At 36.7% G+C, this 27664-nt stretch overlaps 1 long non-coding RNA gene across 1 annotated transcript; it reads right to left on the reverse strand.

Annotated features, from left to right (window-relative positions):
- Window positions 1-6223: 6223 nt before the first annotated feature.
- Window positions 6224-10334, reverse strand: LOC125657404 (uncharacterized). The gene is made up of 3 exons (XR_007363318.2): window positions 10017-10334; window positions 9068-9134; window positions 6224-6520 (listed from the first exon to the last, which is right to left on the reverse strand). It is a non-coding gene; the product is annotated as an uncharacterized LOC125657404 (long non-coding RNA).
- Between the last annotated feature and the right edge of the window lie 17330 nt (window positions 10335-27664).

Below are 27664 nucleotides of genomic sequence, written 5' to 3' on the forward strand. Positions count from 1 at the left end.
CAATACTATGTACACCTGAAGAAGTAAACACCTGCTCTTATATCCTACTGCGAATGGAATTTCTAAATTCATAGCCTATCTTATTGATACTAGCATCACTAATGACATTCCCCTTCATATCTGAAACAAGCTGAAGTCATCCCTATACACAAAAAGGAAGATGAAAGTGACCCAAGTAACTACGACTGATATCAATGTTATTAACTTTATCCAAAATCATTGAAAACACACATAGCTAATCAAGTACTTGCATTCATTGGAGTGTTTGGTCATATTACGAGCTGAGAATGTGGGTTTAGAGAATTCCACTCTTGTCAAACAGCATTAACCAAAGTTACTGACAGCTGGTTACATGTAATGATATATTTGAGTTACTCAGTCATAATATCCTACTAAGAAAAAATCAGATACTAGAACTTTGTTTCACATAATAAAAAGATTTCAATCTTATTTAAATGACAGGTTCCGAAGTGTAAAGCTTGTTACATGTTCTTCTGATACCTTACCCATCACAGCAGGGATACCACAATGGTTTATGTTAAGATCACTCTTGATTCTTTTGTATATAAAACCCTCCCTGTATGTGTTAATTGTTCTAATATTGATACGTTTAAACACGAAGAAACTCTGCATTTATCTGACAACAATGTACGTAATATCGAAATAGCTTTACATTTTGAAATTAAGATCTGGTATTTACAGAACAAAACGATTTTGAGCACCTAAAAATCAAATTATATAATCATGTATACACAACAAAAGATAACTAGGTTAGACAACCCAGTATTTAAAGACCTTTGGCAAAAAAAAATACGTTGAAGTTGAAAAAAAAACCTCTTAGGTGTTCATATAGCATGGGTGTCATATCGATTATATGTGTAAATCCTTAGCTATAGAGGACACACTTGACCTACTTGAAAATACGGTGGTTATGCACTGAAGCGGTTTTTGTGTTCAGCGGCGCTAATTGTTCCAGTCAAGTTAAAAATAAAATTCAGCATACTGATCAGAAATGAACTATATAACGTGTGTTCCTTAGCTAAACGAGTGACTCGTCAGTGAAATAACATTGATAAGAGCAACACAAAGATGTTTCTGTTTAGATGGACCTTAAAGCAGAATTACATAAATTAATTTTCTTATCACCCATATTATTATGTGAGAAACTAATTAAACTTCAAATCTAAGCATAATTAAAATATTTGGAAGGTCAAACAAAAATCGCAATTTTGCAAACTTCTAAATTATGTTTAAACATTCTTAGAAATAATCACAAATACGGGTTAATAGGAATCTCGCTCTTTAATGTTTTGGTATCAATGTTAAGACCTTACGCAACTAGGTTAAGGGCTTCCATAGTCAAATACACATTAATCATGGGGTGAAATTGCACCTCAAATTCACAGGTATCATTACACTTGTTACGGTTAAACACAGAAACGATACTACCCATATGTTGACTGTGACTGAGCTACCGTAAATTCCTTTCATGGTAATTTCTCGTGACATCAGTTAAATATCACGTAACACTTTATTTTTGGAAAACAGCAAGAGACCCTACTTGTGAACAAATGTTCAGGTTCATGCGGGTAACCAGCTGAATTTTTATTGATATACTCAGAAAAAAAATTCTTAACATGAAAAGTGTTGGGAACAAATGCATACTCAAACTAACCATCCTGTAATTTAACAACATCTCAACAGTCATCAGCGAATTACCGGGGTTGTCCACATTCTTATATATATCATACCGTTAATATACAAGACAGAAATTGCTCCCCGCACTTTTCAAACGCATAAATATATCTAGATTATATAGCAGAAAAATTCATACTGTTTTTTATAGCAGATGAACCTGAACTTTGCCGCTGTTTCTGTAGTATGAGATTATTTATGAACATGAGGAAATTTTTAAACGCATCAGTCATTCAGATTAGGGGCGATTTCAAGGTCACAATATAGTATGAATATCACCTTCGTGCATACTATATATTACAAATGGAGAATGATTTGATATCATAAAGGAATAATACATATATTTTTTTATATATTCATTTGACAAGATATATTTTCACGTATACAGCTTAACACTTGATAACAGTAGTAAATAACGACAAAATATTATGACACTTTCCCCGCGATACAACTATCAGAACATATACGCTGTGACGTCCTTTTTCATTGTGACGTCATATGGTGCGAAGTGCACAGAGGTACATTTATAACAGCACTGTGATTTTTCTCGGATAGCCTTAACTGAGCTGCGTATTTTGTTTTACCTTGAAAAGAAAAAAAATCAAGAAAATAATGTTCTAACCTTGAAAACTAGTGTATCATATTTATCATATATTTCTAATTTATCTAAAACATAATTTGAAATAACTACGGATGTGGATTTATATAGCTCTCTGTTTTCATAGCTTGGTCATACGATCGGGCTTTAATTTACTTGGCTTTGAAAGGGGAGAATTTAGAAATAAATCTATTGACATTGAAAACTAGTGCAGCATCTAAGAACTCTCTCCCATTAATGTTTTTGCTAGGTGATGTACGGATCGATTCATTTGTTTATCAATTGGTTGCGTTGATCTTGTATTTTATTCTTGCTCTTACAGTAATCTCACTATCATTTGTCGCTGTTGGCACTGATCGTCATTTCGAGTCCGCAATGGTACGAATGCCCAAATAACTTTTCTGAACCCTCATTACTTCAAATTGATATATCCGCATAATTTTTCTTTCACATTCACGTTTTCTTTGTAATTTTTTCTCAAATTTAGTATTGGTTTCAGATAACCGACACTTGGGCGACTCTTTTGATTTGACACTTGAGAAAGTAGGTTGTTCTTGAATTTCCATGCTATCCCTTATTTTCCTTTTCACCGTGTACTACACCATGACTATTGACCTCCATACCAGTATTATTACTATTATTATTCTTATGATAAATATTGTTGCTTTTTTTGTTATTTTGATATTCCATTTATATCACATTTCAGGTAAGTGCTTTGTTGCTTTGGACATACTTTTCATTTTATCTGGAGTGAGCTGTACTTCGAACTTTCATAGATTATTTGTGTAGGGGCGTCATGGATTACTTTGAGGGAGATCAATGAATTACTTACACTGTGAGGTTAAGGTGTCCCGAGTAAAATTACAAGTATTAACAGCATATTCAGATTAAAGTAAAATTCTTACAAATGTCGCATATTTTTACTAAAAATCCTTTGTCAGTACAGAAACACACATCGTATCATGTGGGGGAATCCCTCACTTAACTGTTTTGTCGTCATACAAGTGATTTAGATCTATTTCTATCCGCTAGACTTTCAGTTGTCTTTCACTTCGGTACAGCCGTGACAGGTGAAACTCAATGTGCAGTTTGGGCTTGATATATCGACATTGATCTGATAAATTTAACATAAAGTGATCTGGATCGGCCCAATATCTTCTCATGTTAAGCAATTTCCATGATATCGACTCAAACGTTTGGCATTTCCCAGTTTCACTGCCAAATCATATTTAAATGAGACCAAAAAAAAACCCCACAAAACACCCATACCATCCGTATCAATATCCCAACAAATTACCTTTAGGACTATGTCTTGATCGAAATCACATATTGTTATTTTTCACCTGTGCCCTTTTCAATATGTACAAACAATTGATTTTCCTTATTTTAAATGGCTATGCATATCGGTGCGATTTCAAGGTCACAATGTAATATAAAGATTACTTTAGAGGATACTATCTATAAAACATGAAATTTATATTATCAAAGAAAACTAAAAAAAAAAAAAAATCAGACAGCCTGATCACTGGATAGCTGTAGTAAAGAGCGAGGACATATGATATTTTCCCTGAAATACAACTATAGACCTATACGTTGTGACGTGCTTTTATACTGTGACGTCATATAATATGAAGTGCACTGAGGTACATTTTATGATTTTTGTTTTAACTTTACACCGAACATCTTAAGATCAATTCTATGTAAAAATCAAAGAAATCAGATAGGGTCTGGCCACTCAATGTCACAGATTTCTTTGATTTTCACAGTATTAACTTTACTTGCACCATCTTACATAATTTCAACCCCACCACCAAATTTCTACCATCCGTTGCCATGGAAACCGACAGCAGTCTATGAGGGCTAATTGAATTGCAAAATTCAGCCCGTTTTGCCCATGTTTTGTCCTTGTGGTATATAAAAAATTAAAAAAGACAACTAATTTTCTCCATAAATCTCGATTCCCAATAAAATTCCCTCCTTATTTATGATATCTATATCCACCTATGGTAAAGAGTGTGTTACTGACCGCTGTACCAATGTATTATAATTTGACACTTTGCCAAAAAGTGATTTTTTGTTGGATTTCATTGATGAATTTAGATAATTTGGAAAATACATACAGCATAATCAACTGTCATCAAAGGATGTCCATATTAAAGACTCTTGATATATATAAAAAATTAATGGTGAAACGTAGTGCAATTGATCTGTAGTAGCATGAAAACTGTAGATTTGGGCATTTTGCCAAAAAGGGATTTTTTGTTGGATTTCGTTGATGAATTTAGATAATTTGCAAAATACATGCAGCATAATCAACTGTCATTAAAGGATGTCCATATCAAAGACTCTTAATGTATATAAAAAGATTAATGGTGAAACGTAGTGCAATAGATCTAGTGTAGCACGAAAACTGTAGATTTGGGCATTTTGCCAAAAAGGGATTTTTTGTTGGATTTCGTTGATGAATTTAGATAATTTGGAAAATACATACAGCATAATCAACTGTCATTAAAGGGTGTCCATATCAAAGACTCTTAATATATATAAAAAGATTAATGGTGAAACGTAGTGCAATAGATCTAGTGTAGCACGAAAACTGTAGATTTGGGCATTTTGCCAAAAAGGGATTTTTTGTTGGATTTCGTTGATGAATTTAGATAATTTGGAAAATACATACAGCATAATCAACTGTCATTAAAGGATGTCCATATCAAAGACTCTTAATGTATATAAAAAGATTAATGGTGAAACGTAGTACAATTGATCTATTGTAGTACGAAAACTGTAGATTTGGGCATTTTGCCAAAAATTCATACTAATGACAAATAATACAACCTACACCATTTTCAGTTAAAATGAACAATATGAGCAATTGATATTTAAAAAATAAACATGGAGAAGTTTAACATATTAATTAAAATTAGTTAGAATGATTAAAAAAAACATGTAAACATAAACTGTAATCCAGTAGTACCCCCCCTACCCAAACACCAAGTACATTTTGCAATCATTTCCATAAACGAGCTATATTACATGCACTGTATTGCCATGTAAACTATTATCAATAACTGTAAAAAAAAAAAAAAAAAAAAAAAGTCTTCTCAAGATATTGGGTAGATACCAATAAATTGTTCATTGTACTGCCTTGTATTTGCTGACCTCTGACCTGGAAATCATTAGGGTCATCTACTATTCATAACCAACCAATATATGAAATATCATAATTGAACAACAGGCCCAAGATATTGGGGGGACACCATTGCATAGAGTACTAGCTACATTGCACCTAGCCATTTTTAATTGATTGATTTATTGATATTTTCCGCCACACTCACCAATTTTTCAGTTAGCTGGTGGTGCCCAGTGTTTTTTGGTGAAAGTGAGAACCCAGATACAATGTACCTGGGAAGAGACCATCGACCTTCCGAAAGTAAACTGGGAAACTTTCTCACTTACCGGCGCGAGCGGGATTCGAACCAGCGCCGACAGAGGCCGTGTGATTTTGAACGCTATGCTCCAACCACTCGGCCACAGAGGCCCCTGCCATTTTTAATCTTTTGACCTGAAAATCAATGGGGGTCATATACTACCAGTGACCATCCCCTGTATGAAATATCACTATGAATCAAAGGGTTCTGAAGAAACTGGTCAGACATCAATTGTACAGAGTATTGTATTGCACCTGGTGACCTTTGGACCAGAAAATCAATAGGTGTCATTTTCTACTGCAGAAACTGCATGAAACTTTAAAATTTATTGAAGTTTGTTCAGTGTTACTGTAATCTATGTTGACATACCAGTAATTAGTAAATTTATAATATTAACACAGAACAACTCATTTTTGCAAAGTTGTTTATTCAACAAACATGGATCACAATGTTATCCAAACCACATAATCAATTTTTTTTTTAAAAATCATTATTATAGTGATTTTCCTTCAACTGTTCAGTAATGAATCCTTATTCAGTAGGCTCACATAAGACACTTGCAGGTTAATTTTGCAATGTTTTAGTTACATTAGTCTTCTGACACCAAAACTTAATCTTAACTAAGTCATGGTGTGTCCTTAGAAGAATAGACTACCAGTTTACTGAATCAGGATGGACTTGTGTCGTGAGGTGTGTTCATTGACTGTAAAACTCGCAGGTTTTTTCCCATTCTCAAGAGCTCTCCTTTGTCTTCTATATCATATAAGAGTCATGGAATGCATCTTCTGCTCTTCAAGTTCTAAAACATGTGTTGAACAAATATTGAAAAGTTCATCTTATTTTTCACATTTTCATACAGTACACACCTAATTCAATTTGATTAAACTAAATTTACATGTACAAGATCATTCATGATGCTAGAATAGTAATTTTACCACTTAATTAATTACTTAATTGATAGATTATCATCCCCACTCGCCCCTCAAAAATCATCTGTGAAATAAGCATAGATTTATATATCTGGCATTAAATTATGCACTTTTGTTGACAAAAACTCGTTTGTCATGAATATATTTCTCAGAAAATAAAAATTAAAAAATAAAATTCTCCCATCTGCCCCATACTTTTTGGTGACCCTGGATGATAATCTTACTAATTAAGTTGAATTGGCCTAAAGGATGATATGTTTTGATACAGTTTGTATACATGTGTTTATGCTGTACTGAAGAACTATTAATAGTGTTAATACTCATAAATTAACAAGAGGTCCACATACCTTATTGGTTACCTGAGTATTAATCAAATTTCAAAAAATTCAAAGTATCACTATGGCTCTAAGGGCTATGAAATCCATGTTATACACTATATGACTCTTTTGGACCCACATTCACAACCCTGTGTTTTCGAAATTCGCAATTTTGGTACCCTTTCTGCTTTTCCTTCATAAGCATTCAGCTTTATTTAAGGTAGTTCCACCCTCCTGTGATGTCATAAGATTTTGCGAAGTCAATAATTTAATAAGATTTATGCATAACATGAACATAAATTGTGCTCGAGTCTTTTTCAATAGTTATTGTAAAAAATCTTGTATAACCATAAAATATTTCAAACGTATATGAATAATCAATGAGCTACATTTTTCACAATGCTATATGAGTTATTTCCCCCTGATTACAGGGAGCGTGCAGCACATTGCTGGCCTCATTTGATCGTGTCAAGTAAGGAATAAATAGAAAATTTGCAATTTCTGATTGCAATCAATTGCCAGTTAAGGAATTTTTCTAAGAATTATAAGTATAATGACTTGAAAACAGTATAACTGTACAAAATGTCTTAGTCACTGATTACATGTATGTGGCCCTTGTGTGTTTTTCTTGCAAGCAATGTATGGTCATGATGTAACAAAGTATGTAAATATTAACTAGTCCTCAATTTCTTTAGATCAGAATCATGATGTCCTTAGTATATCAGCAATTCTTCATTATTAATTTCTATTAATATTTTCGACAACAAAACATGCAATAAGATATGCCTAAAAACACATGTACAACCAACGCATACATGTACATTATCAATTTATCGTTTCACAATGAACAAAACTACTTGTTGCTAAATGTATACCAGATGCCAATAAACAAAGCATGTTAATTATCTCGAATTGGCATCTCTAGTGTAAAATTTTTGTTAAAATATTTGTTTTGCATGTGATTCAATGTTTTGAAAGTTAAATTTTGTGTACATCAACTTACAGCTCTTCTTGCACTTAAATTACTCAAATGAGCACAAAAACAATCAGCAGGCACATAACAACATTTGAACAATGGATCTGCCCCCTTTTATTATTACAAAGTTGGTTACATATAGTTCTATAGATAGGCTGTTCCCCCCATCTTTTTAAAAAAAAAAAGCATTGTAATGAATGTTAAAAGTTAACAGATGAATAGAACTGAAAAATCAACCCTTGCCACCTTCCTTCTTCAGCTTTGGATTTAAAAAAAATTTTACTTGTCAAGAATTTTCAGGCAATATTATGAAGTCACCCCCCCCCCCCCTCCTCCTTATCACATATATGCTTTCATTGTGCTCTTAATTCTAGGTGACTGTTGTTTTAAAAACAGACTACTATTGAAATTATCAGTATTAATTGCATAATTTGGACACAAACAAATGTCAAATACACTTATAACCCCTCTCCCCAACTCTACAATTTGATGAAGTGTATATCTTAAAAAGTTTTCTCCATAAAATTGAAGAAATCAAACCCTGGTTCTAAAACAAAATTCTCAATTTTGGTATAGAGCATTTTTAAAAGTACCGTCAATCCAGAGTCCTTAGATTTACAATCTATGTTCCCCTTGTCCCAAAGATGCTTAGAAGAAATTTGAAAAGAATTGGAAGGGTGGTTATGAAGAAAAATATTAATGTTCAATTAACGTCTTATGATGACTGACGCAGACAAATAGCAATATGTAGGTCACTTGAGTGATTCTCAACATTGACCTAATTAGAATTAATCATTTTTACAAATGATACTGAGCTCATATACATGTGTACATATATATGTGCGTCATTGGCAACAAAACAACTAGTCTTTTTGAGTATGCTAAGTGAAGTATAATTTTTTTTAGGAAGTTGTGATGAAAACGTTTCAAGTCATCATGTCGCATAAAAAATGGATGGTCTCATGTGATTATTCTAGAGAATTCAGTTTCCATGCAGGCTCTAACCAAGAAACTAAACCCTGCAATGTACCACATTCCCCACATCTATTAATTTGTTTTAGAATTTATAATACTGGGATTCAAATTATGCACTCAATGTGTATGTATTAATGCTGAATATTTACCTCCTCAAAGTCAGCAACTTGGTCAACTCCATCTTTAGGTGATTTGCACAGTATGATGCTCATACAGCTGAAACACAGAAAAGCACACATTAATTACATAAAATAGTGGTCATGTACTTTGGCCAAAATATGTGATTATTGGATGAAAAAGTAAGAATTCAAAAGTATTTGAATATTTACAATTTACATTTAATATTTTTTGATTTACTTCAGTTGACAGGGCCTACATGTATTAAAATTTGAGGGCCCAGTTACAGGACCCAATTCAAAATCATCAATTTTCCCCTACTTTCATCATTTAATTTTTCCAAATCAAGTGTCCTAAAGTTCATAATTACAGAGATGAGAAAACTTTAAATCATAATAGTATTTTTGTGATTTCTTCTGTAGATTAGAACCATCACATATTAGTGGGGTTACCACAGGTAAACAAACTTGAAGGTAGCCTGGCTCACCAATATATATGATTTTAACAATCTTTATCTAGAATGCACACAGGACATTCACATGTTTGTTTTATTGTAAACTTGACAGTCAGAGAGAGAGAGAGAGAGAGAGAGAGAGAGAGAGAGAGGTCATCACTTAGGATTACATGTATTATCATAAATTAAGCCTAGTCCTTTTGAAAATGTCCACATGAAACATGATTGTATCAGTATTCCCCAATTTTACAGATCCTGAACTCTGTGTAAATGTGATAGGAAACTCCCTGAGTGAATGTTAGGTAGGGGACATACTTAACTAGTATTATATATTGTACACCCATGCAGTAAATGACAGGACTACTTACAATGTTCAGTCTACATGTATACCACTATAGCTGACTAGCCTGGCTGGCAGTATAAAATAAATTGGGGTTCTCATATGTTTACTATAAGCCAAATTTTCTGATACATTTTATTCAGCCTTTACTTTAGAATTTGGATTCTAAATCAAATAGAATACTTACGTCAATACAAGTTCCAACACGGCAACAGGCAGGGCTTTTTCATATTTTCTATGAATATGTCTGTCAGCCTTCTGTTTCCCTGGTCATTTTTTTAGTCGGATGTGAGGCAATAAAGCGTCAAATTCTACAACATTTACTTTTTCTACGAATACGTAGACGATTGGATGCTAGAGTTCGGTGACTATGGCAAAGATCAAACGGATTTGAATTCCACGAAATAAACCGGAATCCTTTAGAACAATTGAAGATAAAGATCGTGGTAGTGAATTAAGTGAACAAAGAGCATCTGATATTGATAAACTTCTGAAGAATAAAAACTCCTGCCATACTGAAAACAAATGAAGGCTGTTCATATCTCCAATACAAGAGAGAGTTACAAAGGGCAATAACTCTTTCTGGTGTATTTTGGTTTGTGCATCAGAGGAAAGTACTGGTTTATGTGTTTATCTTTGGTTTCTCCACAAATGTGTTTCTGTACTTTTTTAAAGTCAGATTCAATACATTTTACTAGCATGTGAGTTTACACCAAATGACTGGACAAATATATTTTATCCCTCACTAAAAATTACATATATCAAACCCTTATACATCATAAAAATAATTATTCCTATTGTTTTCAAGGATTAAATAAATACAAAAAAATTTCTAAAAGCTAAAACCTAGCTCAAAATAATTTTTACCATTGTTGTTTTTATAAACAATAGCGATTTATTTTTAATTATTCAAAATATAACATACATGTACATATCTTGTCCAGCTGTTGTTAGAGGATCGGTTTCCATGGCAACCGTTGCTAAGTCAAACCTTTGGATGTCCTTTTTGCTTTATATCTATCATAATATTGTTACACACAAAGTTTCATCAACATCTGTGACATACCGTGGTCACTGAATTTTGATAGTTACATAGAATCAGTCTTAACTCTTGTAACTTTATTAATTCAAAACGATGGTGTTGGATAAAAGCATTGGGGGAAACTAAAATCGTATTCATATCAACAACAGGAGCACATAAGGATATCCGCGGTATTGTAATAGACATCACATATAATTGTTTCACTGATGCGTGTGTTACTTTTACTTTCTATTGAAATATCGTATTTCTTTGAAATGATAACCCCCCTATTGCTCTACAACTTAATCATTTATATCCAGTTTCAAAATAAGAAAACCATGAATGAATGGAACATTGATATCTTGTTTTTCAATACATTAATAATATGATGCATTTTATACGATAAGAAGACAAGACGGAAGAAGAATAGCGACACATTGGGTTTTGTTCACTAGATACACTGCAATTTTCATTCAAAGTAACATTGTTTTTTTTCTGAGGAATAACTTTACAATCCTTCAGACATTCAACACCATGTTAATGATACAATTATTGGTGTTTTATGGCACTGTGATCTCTGTAACGTCCGACAGAGCATGTGATGTGTGTGACTGTTGGGATACAATGATAAACTGTCAGGGGACGTCGATAAAAGAAATCCCGATGGACATCCCAAAGAATACAACAATTCTGTAAGTACCTTTATTTCACATAGATAATGGACAACACTCATGTAATGTATTATACATCTACCATCACTACTTCTTGCAGTTTTGAAACACCATCAAAATACTAGTGGATATTATGCTGCAGTCCACAAAAATAAACCAAAAGGAATAGTGATAATGAACGGTGACCAATGTCTTTATTCTTATATGTAATTTGAATCTAAGACAGGGTAAACAGGGACTCCCGAACACACCAGGGGCAGGATTGCATGCTTGGAAGAGTAAGCATCCCATATTGGGCAGTGACACCTGACTTAATAGGGGTAGAATTAATTTGCCTGTCCCAGGAAGTGTACGCAATGCGCATGCTACACGCCTATATCCTGGTGCTATCAAAACAGTATCACTAGTAAGATGAGTCTTTTCTCAATCCAAATACAGTCCCTGAAACGTTCTACTTTACCATTTTTCCGTTCGCTCACCGTGCGTTCACCGTTCGCTCTCCGTTCGTTCTCCGTGCGTTCACCGTGCTTTCACCATGCGCTCTCCGTTTACAGTTTTGCGCTCACCGTGCGTTCACCGTTCACAAAGCGTTCACCGTGCGTTCACCGTTCACAAAGCGTTCACCGTGCGTTCACCGTTTACTATCAGTCGGAACACCAAAGTCAAAGGATCGATTTTCATAGCAAGGCAAAAATGAAAAAGGAACTTATGCATAAGAGTGGAAGTAAACTTATTATATCAGAAATTTAATTTATAAAATACAAATATCAGGATTATCAACTGCGAAAATTCAAGGAAAACTGCGGATCACTCACCAATACCAAAGAATAGAATAAATCATTGTTATTATCATTACAAACACAAGTTTTGTTTGGGTAAAAAGTGGGCAAAGAACGAGCAACGAACGCTGGTGCGTGTACGAAAATGAGGCAGTTTCAGTTAATAAATACCTCGTCCCCACTCGAATTATCATTTTAATATTTTTAAGTATGGACAAAAGCACAATTTATTATATTTCATTTTGTCTCACTTGCCAAGAATTCTATATAAGTTTATCATTTTTCTTAACCCCCTACCCCTCTCAGACTTAAAAAACTATGCTACACTGTACATTTCAATGCACATTCGTGCTCAAATGTAAAATTGATTTGACAAATATTTCTGATTATTTTACGCCTATTTTTAGGAGAGACATTGTCAATAAATATATTTACTCCTTTCCCCAAATTTAAAGTTTTGAACCGTTTGTTTCTGATATAAAGAGGAAATATTTCTCGTATATTTTTGCCCCACATATGATATACGTATAGTTCAGTGCAATAAATAGTTTTATCCGCATCCAAAATATGCAAATATTGCACAATCTAAATGTAAATTCATGGTCACACTATTTATTTTGTACGTACGTACATCAATTCTGGGAGATTATTTCCTCAGTTCGATATACTATATCTGTATTTACAGTAAAGTGAATTACGCAAAATCTACGTGGGAATAAACCTTTTATACTATTTAGAAGCGTTCAGGTGTCAACACGAGGTACATGATGTACCTGTTCTACACGTGCTGGTTGTTCAATGTAAAACTTATACGGTATCAATTTTGATGCACCAGATGCGCATTTCTCTTCAGTGATGCTCAACCGAAATGTTTGAAATCCGAAATAACAATGAAGTTTTAGAGCTATTATAGGGAAAAACAGTGTGCCAAAAAAGTGGAGTCAAATTCGTCTAAGGATAAGAGCTATGCGTGAGGGAGATAATCCTTAATTTTGAAATAAATTTCTAAATTTTATAACAGCAATTAAATATACATCCGTATTTTCAAGCTAGTAACGAAGTACTTAGCTACTGGGCTGTAGAGACCCTCGGGGACTAACAGTCCACCAGCAGAGGCCTCGACCCAGGAGTCATAATGTAAAACTTATACGGTACCAATTTTGATGCACCAGATGTGCATTTCGACAAATAATGTCTCTTCAGTGATGCTCAACCGAAATGTTTGAAATCCGAAATAACAATGAAGTTTTAGAGCTATTATAGAGAAAAACAGTGTGCCAAAAAAGTGGAGTCAAATTCGTCAATGCATTTATCTCGACTCCTTTCGGGGATTTTTTTTTAATTGTGTGTAATCCAAACGACCGTGCTCGTAAATTTTGGAGTCATGCATGTGCATCTGTAAATTCTTGGCGATAATTACTAGACTATCTTTAATTAACATGCATCATTTATACTCTTGTATTAAGAAATATAATACTATGCATCTTATAGGGACTGATTCACGATTTCCCCCAAAATTTTCTTTTTCACTTTTAATGATCAATATCTACTGTCTAATGTGTTTAAAAGAGTTCACATAAAAATTAAGGTTATACATTATGACAGAAGCTCATTTTATAGAGTGTATTATTTGTTTTGTAAACAAAGATTGCGGTATGTTATATTGTTTATGAAATTTTCAAAAGAAATGGATATCAATCTAAGTTTATTATATCTTTCACATTTCAAGCATTTTTGGGGTAAATGTGTGATCTAAAAATCAAAATTTGTGACTATGCAAAATTAAGATGCTTTATATTACCAAATCAACATTTCTCTTGTTTGTTTGTATGCATAAAAAGACTCGAGTCTTTGTTTACATAACACAGATTTAAGGCTAAAATATTGCTATTATTCTTGCATTCAGAAGGTCAAAATTTTGGCTGTCAATATTAACTGAGTCATATTTTTAATGTTTACCATCAAAAATGAAAAATATTTTTATCAAAAATCGTGAACCAGTCCCTTTAAGTCAAAGTATATAATTACATGTAGCATACCGAGATGACGCACCGATATTCATGATTTATGAAAACGTCAAGAATTCTAAATATCATAAAATATATGTTTCTAGTTTTCATGTATAAATGTCTGTGCAGAATATGCAATACTGTAAACAATGAGCAAATGAAATTTTCTTTTGTTTGTCCATCATTGTTACGTGCATTGATATGAAATTTACGATCATTTTCATGAGAAGTATACATCCAGTATTTGCACAAAAATGAACAAACAGATGTATTCATATATATATCCTCTACCTGATTATAAAGTAAGTAAAATCCAAGGAAAAAATCCGAAATATACCGAATGAATAGACCATTTTGCGTTCACCGTGCGCCTACCGTTCACTTTGCGTTCACTGTGCGCTTACCGTTCACCAAATTGCGTTCACCGTTCGCTTTGCGTGCGTTCACCGTGCGTTCACCGTTCGTTCACCGTTCGCTCTGCGTGCGTTCACCGTTCGCTCACCGTGCGTTCACCGTTCAAGTAGGAAACTAGAACGTTTCAGGGACTGTACTCCAAAACCACAAGATTTACAAATACTGTCGCGAAGATTCAGAATAAGACAAACTTGTATCAACCAATTAATTATAATCTCCAAAGAATCACTTATTTTCAAAAGATCTTTAAGTTATATTGGCATACTTGTTTACATTGAACGTATGTTGAACTGTCAAAGTCGTAAGTATTAGCTTTGGGAATAATCGGCGCGTGCGAAATTAACAACGGAAGTCATATTGAAAAATCACGTAAATATCATTGTTTATTGATCGTATTTGAAATTCTAATTAAAAGCTATCGTATAAAACAAAGTTTTTAACATGACAAAATATCAAAGAATTCAAATGGTGGGTTAGAAACCTGACAAAAACGCTTATTTTCCAAATAAAGATGCCTACGGCGCATTAAATTTTAGCGCGTTTCTTATGAGGACCGACAGAGTGAATTCGTTCCCTTTAAATATATTTTTCAAATAGGCAAACGGGCCAAAATAAGTCAAAAGTTCTGCGATACTGCGATAGCTGACCTGTCAAAATAAGTATATGCTGTCCTTTCAAAAGACGAAGTTCTTCGGGACCATGCTTCGGTTTGGGACACATTTAATACCTCAGTCGATGGGTCGGAGTGTGAGTTACCGCACCAGTGCGTGTTCTGCCGGGCCCCTGTCTTTGCTCCTCGCGGGGATGTTGATAGCTGTGAAGGATAAACTGGAAACGTACTGAGCGACTACTTGTACCAGAAGTGGTGTGAATTAAATGTGGATTCTAAAAAATTCTAAAGAACTCTTAGTAAACTTGAAATCGCAGAACTTTTCTCGGGTCGGTAGCATCGCGACGTGTGGCTTTTTAAAACTTTACACGACCGTTCTTCATGATGGATTAGGGGCTGGACTTTTTGGCATCGTAGACGATTGCTTCTTCGGCGGTGGTGGAGAACACGGCAGTTCCTTTCTGGTGGTCGGTCGTCCGAGGAGTTGTTTTGTTGATCGCCGCTCTGATTCCGTGCGCAGATGCTCTGGAGTTGAGATAGAGGGTGTCCTGGACTTCCTCATTGACAAGGTCTCCGTGGTCTTTGGTGATCGGGTCTTCCGGTGGTCTGTTGGGGTCCCCATGGGCACGAAATGTACTCCTTTATTAGCTGACCTGTTTTTGTGTTCCTATGAGGCAGAATGTATTCACGAGTTCTACGTGAGAAGAAAAAATCTCTTGCTGTGGCCTTCAATTCGACAGTTGGATACATCGATGACATATTAACAGTGATTATTTTCATTCCTATGACGGTTTCATGTATCCCAGTGAACTCGAAATAAAAGACACAACAGATTCGTTCATTTCACATTTGGATATTTTATTGAGGGTAGATGTTGGCGGCAAACTGGCAACTCAGCTTTTTGACAAACGTAATGATTTCGGCTTCTCGGTCAGCGGCTTCCCATATTTATGTAGCAGTGTTCGATTATCCCCTGAGTGTGGTGTTTGTGTCTCTCAGCTGATTCGATACACAAGAGCTTATTCTGTGTATGGTCAGTTTTTAAATCGAAGCAGGCTACTGACAAACAAGTTGATGGTGCAGGGTTTCCAACAGTTTCGTTAAAAGTCAGCATTATGCAAATTCTATGGTAGTTGTAACGATCTCGTTAGCCAATACAAGCTATTATTGGGTCAAATGCTGTCTGACGTTTTTCTTACCGATTGTTAGGCTGTTTTTGGCACACTGATTTTGACTACGGATAACCCCGTTTACCTGATCAAGATATAGGTCTCACGGAGGGTGTGCCCAGTCGACAAGGGATATTTACTCCTCCTAGGTACCTGATCCTACCTCTGGTATATCCAGGGTCCGTGTTTGCCCAAGTCTCTATTTTGTATTGATTATGTGAGTTTTGAGATTAATCACTGTTCGTTATCCTCGACTTTCATGTAAAGAACGGCTAAACAATTGGTATGGAATACATCGGGCAGCACTCGACCCAGAGTCTTTACCTCAGTATCAAAATGTATGAAATTTGAAAGTAAAATAAAATATCAATGTTTACAAAAGAAACCTGTAGATTATTTCAACATGAGCATCCGCGGAATGAAAGGTTCATGTAACTTGTATCAATCACAAACTGACCATTTTCTTTCTTGTATGTGATCCTATCGTCATGCATTGCAAAACCCGCAATATATGTAACAGTTATCTCAACAACTTAACTATCATGTGTTATTGACTGGTGGGAATTTAAGATGGAGAAATTTTTACAAGGTTTGATATTTACTCTTTGAGCACTAAACCAGTCAAATTAAAATAATTTGTACTAGACCTGACCTTACATCCTCTAACCCTGACCAACTTTTAAGAACTCAAATGACAAACGTTAAGTTTGGAGTAAAACGTATTTCATCATTCCATAAACATAGTCTCATAATTGAGGTTTTTATTTTAGAACATGACATTTTCGGTATCTTTAAATTATACCCGGCACGGAAAGTTTTCAGTCCATTAAGAATAAGATGACCTCGACCGTTTAATTTGTTTCTAGTTCATAAACCTGCTATGTTTCTCCATACTTTTTTTCTTTTCTTCTCTTGAAACATCTCTCTGTGCGGATAAAAGTTATTTATTAATTTCATCAAAACTTCCTAACATTGAATAGAAATAAACTGTGTTGAATTAAAATGAATTCAGTTTTACCTTTCATATATTTATATCAGAGAAAACTTTATACACCTTTGAATCTTAATTAATAACAAGTACCCTGTTTTAAACATCCCTTCTGACTGCGACTAATTTATTACAACTCAGAATAGAGATTGTGATATCATGCGGTTTAAATTTGTTCACAAAGACCCACGCTTATTCTCTAGTTAAGAATAAAATAACCTGTGAATCAAACATATATTTGAATTCGATTTTTCAAACATGGCCATTCAGACTAGTAAACATATTTTATCCGATCGGACCTATCATTTAGTAGTTTCGGTATGTCGGAAGTGCCATAGTGTCAAACCCTGTTAAGAGAACATATCAACTACCTCAGCACGTGGACTTTGACGTTCATTTATTGTGCTATGTATTGATTTTCTGTGGATTTTCCTATCCTATCAAAAAGACAACATTGACTTTGTTTGTAGGATTCATTATTACAACTGTATCTTAAACGAACTTGGCATTAACTCCAATATTGATAATCATACTTATACTCCAGCTGTCCTTTCAAAAGATGAAATTCCTCAAAAACATGCTTCGGTTTTAGGCACTTTTGGTATCCCAGTCAGTGGGTCGAATGAATATGAGTTACCGTGCCTGTACTGGATTCCTAAACTACATAAAAATCCTTACAAAGATACATCGCTGGATCCAGAAAGTGCTCTACCAAACCCCTATCTTTGCTCCTCCACGAAAATATTAATAGCTGTGACGGAGAAACTTCAAATTTACTGTGCGACTACATATGCCAGAAATGATGTAAATCAAATGTGGATTCTAAAAACTTCTAAAGAACTTTTAGTAAACTTGAAATCGCAAAACTTTTCCCAGTTCAACAACATCAACAGTGATAAATTTCATAACCCCTCTAAGCAATACAAACTAGAGAGTTCGGCAACACGGAACCCTTGATATGCTTGATATCTATACTTGAAAGTAGTAAGTAAGGATCCCCTGTCTACATAAATAGGAAGACAGTGTGACATCCCACTTTAGCTTTATAACAACTTTAGAGATACTTTGAGCAATGACGATGGGAAAGTCAATATTTGATATAGCTTTCCTGTGTTTTTATCAGTTTTTAGGTTCTTGTTTTCATAGTTTGACTTACGAGGGTTAGGAAGAGCAGCGACCAATTATTCAATATACTTATATATAATGTTTATACATCAGCACCATTCTTCGTCATCAAAATGCCCAGTCTTGTATTTCAGCAGAGTTCAAGATTTTCTTGTGTTTCCAAACATACTTTCACTATTGTATCCATACTTTTTAATTACAAACCAACTGTGCAATGTCTAGCCATAGATCATTTTATACATAACCCACCTACATGTGTAAAACTTATACGGTATCAATTTTGATGCACCAGATGCGCATTTCGACAAATAATGTCTCTTCAGTGATGCTCAACCAAAATTTTTGAAATCCGAAATAACAGTAAACTTGTAGGCCCTAAAAGCTATTTTAGGGAAAAACAGAGTGCCAAAAAAGTGGAGTCAAATTCGTCTAAGAATAATGTGTTGTTCTTCCTCTTCTTTCAACTCTTGGGCTTGTCATAACTGGTGATGCTGATATAGTTTCGAATAAGACCTATATCACTTATTTGAAGAGGTCATCGATTGAGAAAACTCGTGACCTTACCACGACTTCTTCTGGTTTAAATTAACTTTCCTCTGTTCCCATTTGTATGATCAAGTTTTTTCTATAAATGTTCGTACTCGGCTAGGTATCTAGATGTCGTACGACTTGATTTCCTTCTGTCTCAGATTGTATTGATAAGTCGTCCTGTTAATTTTCTTACAAAAGATATATATATATATATTCTAGCGGAAAAAAGAAACTGTGCATTATAAAATTTAGTATAATTTTGCTATATTTATTGCTCAGATGCACGGACGTTTTCATGGTTAGTGAACACATGTTGTTTATTGAAGTGTTCGTACGCACGGGTTTTACTGGCCAATACTGTTTGGAGTAAGAAGTGTAAAAGGTTTGTTTGGACACTATTCGTTAAGGAAAGCACTTTAGTTTTGACAAAATTTACCCTTCTGTCATGCCACGACTCAGCGAAAACCAACGAAATCGTGCTGTTGGGATGCTTCAAGCTGGAATGGCACAGAATATCGTAGCAAGACACTTTGGAGTTCATCGGAACACCATCCAGTCATTATGGAGACGTTTCCAACAATCTGGTAACACTCGGGATCGACGTCGTTCTGGGTGTCAAAGTGTGACGTCGCGTCGACAGGACAACCACATTAGATTTGTGCATCTGAGAAATCGTTTGCAGACAGCAAGTTTGACTGCTCGTAGCATTCCTGGACTTCGACCAATCAGTCCAAAAACTGTGCGTAATCGTCTGCGCGAGCACATCAGACCAAGACGTCCAGCGGTGCGCCCAATACTGCTTCAAAGTCATCGTATCGCTAGACTACCGTGGTGCAGACAACATCTGCGATTCAGAATACAGGACTGGGCCAATATTCTGTTCACTGATGAATCCAGATTTCATTTGGATAGCAGTGACGGCAGTTGTAGAGTGTATCGTCGCGTTTGGGAGCGGTACCAGGACGCTTGTGTTAAGCAACGTCGACAATTCGGTGGAGGTAGCTTTATGGTGTGGGGTGGAATAACAGCACGTGGGAGGACCCCTCTACAAATTGTCAATGGAAATCTCACGGGCGTACGCTATCGAGACGAAATTATTCAGCACCATGTGATACCCTTCATACAGAGACAGCAAAATCACATCACTCTGCAGCAAGACAACGCAAGGCCACATGTTGCACGTGTAGTCAGGGACTTTTTTGTTCAACAGAATGTCGATGTCTTGCCTTGGCCAGCTGTTTCCCCCGATTTATCGCCGATCGAACACGTCTGGGATGAAATGGAACGACTTCTACGCCGTTTACCAAATCAGCCAGTGACATTGGCTGATATAGGCCAGGCTTTAACCAACATCTGGAACAACATCCCTCAAGCATTTCTGAACACTTTGGTGGCATCAATGAAGCGCCGTTGTCAAGCATGCGTGAATGCAAACGGTGGTCACACGCGTTATTAACTTTGTTAATTCAAGTTCGAATACCAGTGTCCTTTGAGTGTGTTAAAATTGACGTTATTCGACGTTAACATTAATGGATTATGAAATGTTGTAACGAATATAATTGTTAACAGTATTACAAAAAATAAAATTTGTTCATTGTTATTTTTAATAATTTTTTGATATATTAAATAATGCACAGTTTCTTTTTTCCGCTGGTATATATTATTTAATTGCCGTATGATTTGAACCTCTTCCGTCTCCAATTGTATTAGTAGGTCGCTCTATCAAATTTCATGCATGCCAAGATATAGACTTGCTCAAGTCTCTATGTTTAATAATCAGTGCTCTCTTTAATACTTTTGATAATGCCAAACATAGAGACTTGTAAACCCTGCAAAATCACCGACCAGAATACGGTCGGTAAAGGGATCATATTACAATGCTGCAGTGTGGTGCTGCATAATCGCTGATAAGTTGACAGGTGATATATGGCTATGGGGATTTCCAAAATGTTACAAAGTTGAACAATTAAAACTTCTCTGAATTAAAATGAACACGGAAATATCTAATCTTCTAAAGCCATATCATAAGCATTAAATCAGTTATCTATAAGTGATTTAAAATTCAACCAGAAACTAATCTCTTAGATGTTCCATGTCCATAGGATTGCAACATACTTCCTATTGTTCACTTACAGTTTGTCTTCAGTTTCAAAACACTTTCATTCACCTTATTGACTTTTCTTACACACTTAAGGCAAACTTTATTAGTATGGGTGTCTGGATTTATGTCAATGTGCAAGTAATATCTTTCAATTAACACAAAATATTCTGTCTTTGATGATCCTTGGAATAACTTTACAAAATTCACCATTTTTTGTACATTCTTTTCTGCTTTTCCAACTTATGCAATTAGTTTTTATACTGCATCAGTAAACTTAAAGAAGTCCTTCAAATGATAAAAACAACAAGAGATGTTTGTAAAACACATATGCCCCCATGGTGCAAAATTGAAAAGGGTTATACACACACATCATTTAATTGAGAGTAGTATCATCAATTCAAAATATTGAGCAGACAATGTCTTCCTATGTCATGAGTGAATTGACCATGTGACCTAAAAATCGATAGGGGTCATCAACTCCAGAAGACGTACCAGTGTACCAGGTTTGATGTTTGTCAAGCAAAGGGTTCTCAAGATATTGAATGGACAGTATATTCCTATGTCCAGTGTGACCCTTGACCTTTGACCATGTGACCTCAAACTCAATAGGCGTCATCTTCTCCTGAAGACGAATCAGTGTACCAAGTTTGATGTCTGTCAAGAAAAGGGTTCTCAAAATACTGAGCAGACAGTATATTCCCATGTCTAGTTTGACCCTTGACCTCAAAATCAACAGGGGTCATCTACTCCTTAGGATGTACCAGTGTGCCAAGTGTGATGTCTTTCAAGCAAAGGGTTCTTAAGATATTGAGCGGACATTATATTCCTATGTCCAGAGTAGATTGCCCCTTGACCTTTGGACCTGAAAAACAATAGGGGTTCTCTTCTACTCATAACCAACCCACATATGAAATATCATTATCATCAAGTGAATGGTTCTCAAGACATTGAGCGGACAACATGTGGTCTACCGACAGACGGACCGACAGGTGCAAACCCATATGCCCCTCTTCTTTGAAGGGGGGCATAATAATCACTATAGTAATTTTGGCTCCACCATGAAACCAAACCCTTACCATCTAGAATCGTGAAATTTACAATTTATGTCCCCCTTGTCCGGAAGATTGATTGATGTTTTACGACATGTCCCCAAGATGCTTCATACCAAATTTGAAAGGAATTGGAACAGTAGCTATCAAGAAGAAGTTGAAATAGTTCTATTTTTCACATATTTAATAACTTACCATTTTGGCCCCACCCTGATACCAAAACCCCTACCCCCTGAGATCATCAAATTTTCAATTTTGGTAAAGGACTACCTTTTCTTTCTAAATATCCATTGAGTTACAATTTAGTATCAATAGCGCAAAAGATGTTATCGAAGCGTTTTACACATAAACACTATATATCACGTTTGGTTTTCCCTGGGGTCAGAAACTCTATCCCAGGGATGATGAAATTTACAGTTTTGGTAGAGTCCTTCCTGCTCTGTATCACAGTGCATTTAGTATTTCTTACACATGTGTGGTGTTCTAGAGAATATTTTTGAAAATTGGCCAATTTTTGCCCTGCCATAAGGCCCCAGGAGTGTAGGAGTCCTGAAAATTACAATTCATGTCCCCCTTGTCCCAAGGATGTTTCATAACAAATTTGGAAATAATTGGAATGGTAGTTATCAAGAATTGTTAACGCACAATGGACGCAGAGCAGTTGCAATAGGTCACTCGAGTTTACTAAGGTGACCTAATAAAACTGAAAAACTTTCACAGTGTAGAAACTGCCATGTGAATTGACCATATGGAAACACTAGGAATGCAACAGCTAAACTAAAACATTTTGATTTGGGGAAAGGTCATAAAACACCCTACAGAGGGATACATGATGACAGATTTAATTAGGAGGCTGATAAGCCCTGTGCAGGGTTTACAAGTCTCTATGTTTGGTGACATTAAGTATGGTAGAGAGCAGAGAAACACAGTAAAATTTGGATGAAATGATAATGTAATAAAAACAACATAGAGACTTGAGCAAGTCTAGCCAAGATATTCAATAGCTGTATAATGTGTTCTCTCAGATCAACTGAGCTACCTCTGACAGGTCATACTAAACATTTTCGCGTTAGAAGGGGAACGAAAGCTGGACGTAGGTTCATTAGACATATACATACAGTGTGTGTTGAGCGGTCTAGATATGTGGGACACCAACAATCTAGAATTAACATGGATAATCTAGTTTGTATCTCATGTGATACACTCAGCACTCACATATTAGCCGTAACAGTCTCTGATGAGCCTAGCGAGATTGTCCCTATTCCAACTGTTGGCAACCAGTTTTCAAAACAGAGGAGAATACAGGCGAAATTGTCTCTGGAGAGAAATGTAAACATCAAACAATTGAGTGGTGTAAATGAACATAACTTAGTGCATATACCTACCAAGAATAAACATGTACACATTACAGACAAATCCATCAGTCTGCCTCTGATTAATGGAAGATCTGTAGCAGGAAAAGCTGTATCCCTCTGTGAATATATCACTGATGAATGTGTCAACATCTTGGCTATAACTGAAACCTGGTGGCGTGAAAGAGATGATTCACACATAAACGACATCTACCCCTCCGGGTACAAATGGATTGGTGTGCCCATACCTACATCCAAAGGGGCTAGAGAGGGAGGGATTGCCTTTATTATAAGGCCCAGCATTGATATCACATATACCCTCAACCTGAATTCAAGATATTTGAAACTTGCACAGTCAAACTCAATGGCAACCATCCTGTCACGCTAGTGCATCATCATCGCCCATCAGGACAGAATGGTCTCACAGTGATCCAATTTATCCAGGAGTGGGAACAGTTCTTGTCACACGAGTGTAGCACTACTCCATCCCAACTCTGCATTCTCGGAGAGATGAACACCCATTATGACGAATCCGACATGTCCAACATAAAACAGATGCAGAACATAGTGGCTGGATTAGACCTCAAACAACCTGTAGATGTCCCCACACATGCAGCTGGACACACTCTGGACTTAGTGTTCACAAGCGATGACCCTATGTACTCACTAGTAAAGTAAATCTCTATGATTGAAATAGGGATATGCTGTTACATACCAACCTCATACCTGTCCATTACACCTGGCAAACAAAACTCGGCTAACTAGGCAATTGAATCGCATCCCTGTGAAAATATTGGCACAGCAGCTAGGAGAATCGCTGTCTTCCATCAAAGAGGGGAGCAATGTCGACGATCTGCTGTCAGATTTCGATTCCAAAGCAAAAGAGGTTCTGGATAGCATGGCACCCCTTCGAACCATCACCATCAAAGGCGGCTCCCTCAAACCGTGGTACAATGACTCAATCCATGAAGCCAGACAATGGAAAAGACAGTTGGAGCGTAAAACCATGAGCTCTGGCCAAGAGGTGCATAGACAGATGCTTGCGGAGCAGACCCGAGCTGTGGTGCATATGATCAACTCCTCCAAGTCCAGCTATTATCAATAAAAGCTCATCACAGCGGACAGTAAAGAGACTTTTAGAGTTATTAGCAGTCTGGTGAATTATAATGCAGGGACTCCATTACCACCGGCTATCAGTAACCAGACTCTTGCCGACGATTTTGTGCAGTTTTTCTACAGCAAAGTTGAAAAGATCAGACAGGGTCTCGATGCCTCAGATCTCCATAACAATACAGCTTCTCCAGACCTGACAGACCAGTGCCTCATCTTGGTTCCTTCAAGATCCAGACGCAGGAAGAAGTGGACAAGGTCATCAGGATCTGTGCTAATAAGACCTGCTCACTGGATGCCACCCCCACTGCGCTCTTGAAGAACAGCATTGTTCTCTCTGTGGTGCTACCGACCACTATTGAGCTGGTGAATACATCATTTTCAACCGGGGTCTTTCCAAATGAGCTGAAACGTGCACTTGTTACATCACGTCTGAAAAAGCCTGAACTTGATATGAGAACTTTTAGTAACTATAGACCAGTATCAAATGTCCCATTCATCAGTAAGGTCATCGAGCGTGTTGTTGTACAGCAGCTTAATAGCCATCTCACTAGGAATGGTCTACATGATGATCTGGAGTCAGCTTATAAGACCGGTACCAGCACTGAGACAGCCATCCTACGAAGAAAAGCAGACGTAGAAGCAGTACTGGATGAAGGTGACGCTATGCTCCTGGTCCTTCGTGACCTAAGTGCGGCATTTGATACCATCGATCATACCCTCTTGCTGGAGAGACTACGTGTGGAGGCTGGATTGACGGACACAGCACTCCGTTGGGTACAGTCTTACTTGAATGGCCGCATCCAAGCGGTGAAGATCAACACCAGTGTGTCCTCAGATGTACCACTGTCCACCGGAGTGCCCCAAGGGTCTGTTCTCAGCCCCCATTCTCTTCCTGGTGTACCTTCTCCCACTCAGGAGAGTTATTAACCAATATACCATAAACCACCATGGGTTCGCAGATGACACTTAACTTTACAACCGTTTGAGTGTAAAAAACACTGCCAAGCGGACCTATCAAGTCAACATTATGGAGGAATGCATAGCAAGTGTCCGAACCTGGATGACTGTGAACAAACTTAAACTAAATGATGGAAAAACTGAGATAATGGTGGTTGCTAGTGCCCACAACCAGTGCCTTGTGAAGGATATCCGTCTGAAGATTGGTGAAGCAATATTGACACCTAAGTCTACTGTTAAAAACCTCGGTGCTGCCCTGAACGTCACCTTATCAATGGAAATACAAGTCAACTCCGTGGTAAGGAAGATGTACTTCAACATCAGGAGAATATCCAAGGTGAAACACCCTCTCACCAAGGAAGCGCGTGCGAAGGTCATCAATGCAACAGTCATATCCCACCTTGACTATTACAATGCCCTCCTGCTTGGCATGACCGATCGCCCCATGCACCGACTACACGTGGCTCAGAACAACGCTGCACGTTTTCTCACAAGAACATGCTACAGACAACATATTTCGCCGGTACTTCAACAACTACACTGGCTGTCGGTAAATCAACGCGTTGTGTTTAAAGTGCTGACAACCATACATAAATCACTACACTCTTTCTCAGCACCAGCATACATAAGAGAGCTATGTCCTGTTTACCAGCCACATAGGACCTTGAGATCATCATCCGACCAATGGAAACTGATAGTGAAGAAGTCATCAAACAAATACGGTACAAGAGCCATAAAACGCTAGCTGCACAATTGTGGATTAAACTGCGACTGGAACTTGGAGAGCTTGAAACACATGGAGCATTCCGCAAGAACCTACAAACACCCTTGTTCAAGCGTGAATATGCCCTGTGAATGTAAAATTCAGTGTAATATCAAGGTTGCCATGTGCAAGCTCTTGCAAACTGAATTTTGATCCAGCATACCAATACCTGTATGCCAATTGTATCTTGTCAACTCAAAGTCATATTCACGATTGAACAAGAGTGTTTTTAGGTTCTTGCGGAATGCTCCAAGTGCTTCAAGATCTCGAAGTTCCAGTGACAGTTTATTCCACAATTGTGCACCTAGTGTTTTATAGCTCTTGCACCGTATTTGTTTGATGATTTCTTCACTACGATTTTCCATTGGTCGGATGATGATCTCAAGGTCCTACGTGGCTGGTAAAAAGGACATAGCTCTCTCATGTATGCTGGTGCTGAGAAAGGGTGTAATGACTTATGTATGGTTGTCAGCACGTTAAACACAACGCGTTGTTTTACAGGCAGCCAGTGTAGTTGTTCAAGTACCGGCGAAATATGTTGTCTGTAGCATGTTCTTGTGAGACAACGTGCAACGTTGTTCTGAGCCACGTGTAGTCGGTGCATGGAACGATCGGTCATGCCAAGCAGGAGGGCATTGTGATAGTCAAGGTGGGATATAACTGTTGCATTGATGACCTTCGCATGCGCTTCCTTTGTAAGATGGTGTTTCACCTTAGATATTCTCCTGATGTTGAAGTACATCTTCCTTACCACGGAGCTGACTTGTATTTCCGTTGATAAGGTGGCGTCCAGGGCAGCACCGAGGTTTTTAACAGTAGACTTAAATGTCAATATTGCTTCACCAATCTTCAGACGGATATCCTTCACAAGGCACTGGTTGTGGGCACTAGCAACCACCATTATCTCAGTTTTTCCATCCTTTAGTTTAAGTTTGTTCACAGTCATCCAGGTTCGGACACTTGCTATGCATTCCTCCATAATGTTGACTTGATAGGTCCGCATGGCAGTGTTTTTTTACACTCAAACGGCTGTAAAGTTGAGTGTCATCTGCGAACCCATGGCGGTTTATGGCATATTGGTTGATAACTCTCCTGAGCGGGAGAAGGTACACCAGGAAAAGAAGGGGGCCGAGAACAGACGCTTGGGGCACTCCGGTGGATAGTGGTACATCTGAGGACACAC

This window comes from Ostrea edulis, chromosome 4 (assembly GCF_947568905.1).
Source record: "Ostrea edulis chromosome 4, xbOstEdul1.1, whole genome shotgun sequence".
NCBI lineage: Eukaryota > Metazoa > Mollusca > Bivalvia > Ostreida > Ostreidae > Ostrea > Ostrea edulis.